The sequence below is a fragment of the Mastomys coucha genome, unplaced genomic scaffold (assembly GCF_008632895.1).
Source record: "Mastomys coucha isolate ucsf_1 unplaced genomic scaffold, UCSF_Mcou_1 pScaffold13, whole genome shotgun sequence".
NCBI lineage: Eukaryota > Metazoa > Chordata > Mammalia > Rodentia > Muridae > Mastomys > Mastomys coucha.
This window is the reverse complement of record NW_022196895.1, coordinates 50,361,858-50,363,984: the sequence shown is the minus strand read 5'-3', so window position 1 is coordinate 50,363,984 and position 2,127 is coordinate 50,361,858.

Below are 2,127 nucleotides of genomic sequence, written 5' to 3'. Positions count from 1 at the left end.
GTTCTCTTACAAGCCACCTCCCTAGTTAATTGTCTATGTTTCTTTTGGGTGTATAAATACTTTTGAAAGGTATATAAATAGTTTTGAAAGACTGCTTTTATTTCTTTACAGATTATGGGACTGTTTAGATGGTTTATCTAATCCTGATTTAACTTTGGTATTTGGTATCTGTCTAGAAAATTGTTCATTTCATCCAGGTTTTCCAGTTGTGTTGAGTACAGGCTTTTGTAATAAGATCTGATGATTTTTTTAATTTCCTCAGTTTCTGTTGTTATATCTCCCTTTTCATTTCTGATCTTGTTAATTTGGATACTGTCTCTGTGCCCTCTGGTAAGTCTGGCTAACGGTTTATCTATCTTGTTGATTTTCTCAAAGAACCAGCTACTGGTTTTGTTGATTCTTTGTATAGTTCTTATTGTTTCTACTTGGCTGATTTCAGCTGTGAGTTTGATTATTTCCTGCCATCTACTCCTCTTGAGTGTGTTTGCTTCTTTCTGTTCTAGAGTTTTCAGGTGTGCTATTAAGCTGCTAGTATATGCTCTCTCAAGTTTCTTTTCAGAGGCACTCAGAGCTATGATTTTTCCTCTTAGGACTGCTTTCATTGTGTCTCATAAGTTTGAGTATGTTGTAATTTTATTTTCATTAAATTCTAAAAGTCTTTAATTTCTTTATTTCTTCCTTGATGAAGTTATCCTTGAATAGAGCATTGTTCACCTTCCATGTTTATGTGGGCTTTGTGTTGTTTTTGTTGCTGTTGAAGACTAGCCTTAATCTGTAATGATTTGATAGGAGGCATGGGATTATTTCAGTGTCTTATATCTGTTAAAGTCTGTTTTTGACAGATTATATGGTCAATTTTTGGAGAAGGTACCATGAGGTTCTGATAAGAAGGTGTATTCTTATGATTTAAGATGAAATGTTCTATAGATGTCTGTTAAATCCATTTGGTCCATAACTTCTGTTAGTTTCACTGTGTCTCTGTTGAGTTTGTGTTTCCATGTGTCCTTTGATGAAAGTGGCGTGTTGAAGTTCCCGACAATTATTGTGTGAGGTGCAATGTTTGCTTTTAGCTTTAGTAAAGTTTCTTTTATGAATGTGGGAGCCCTTTAATTTGGAGCATAGATGTCCAGAATTAAGAGTTCCTTTTGAACGATTTTTCTTTTGTTGAGTATGAAGTGTCCTTCCTTATCTTTTTTGATGATTTTGTTTAAAAGTCGATTTTATTCGATATTAAAATGGCTACTCCAGCTTGTTTCTTGGGACCATTTGCTTAAAAAATTGTTTTTCAGCCCTTTACTCTGAGGTAGTGTTCATCTTTGATGCTGAGGTGTGTTTCCTGTATGTAGCAAAATTCTGGGTACTGTTTATGTATCCAGTCTGTTAGTCTATGTCTTTTTATTGGGGAATTGAGTCCATTGATGTTAAGAGATATTAGGGAATAGTGATTGTTGCTTCCTGTTATTTTTGATGTTATTTTTATGTTTGTGTGGTTATCTTCTTTTGAGTTTGTTGAAAGAAGATTAATTTCTTGCTTTTTCTATGGTGTAGTTTTCCTTCTTGTGTTGGCATTTTCCATCTATTATCCTTTGTTGGGCTAGATTTATGGAAAGATATTGTATACATTTGGTTTTATCATTTGGTTTCTCCATCTATGGTAATTGAGAGTTTTAGTAATTTAGGCTGGCATTTATGTTCTCTTATGATCTGTATGAGATCTTCCCAGGATCTTCTAGCTTTCATAGTCACTGATGAGAAGTCTGGTGTAATTCTGATATGTCTGCCTTTATATGTTACTTGGCCTTTTTCCCTTACTGCTTTTAATATTCTTTCTTTGTTTAGTGCATTTGGTGTGTTGACTATTATGTGATTGGAGGAATTTCTTTTCTGGTCCAATCTATTTGGAGTTCTGTAAGTTTCTTGTATGTTCATGGGCATCTCTTTCTTTTGGTTAGGGATTTTTTTTTCTATTATTTTGTTGAAGATATTTACTGGCCCTTTAAGTTGGGAATCTTCAATCTCTTTTATACCTATTATCCTTGGATTTGGTCTTCTCATTGTCTCCTGGATTTCCTGGATGTTTTGGGTTAGGAGCTTTTTGCATTTTGTATTTTCTTTGACTATTGTGTC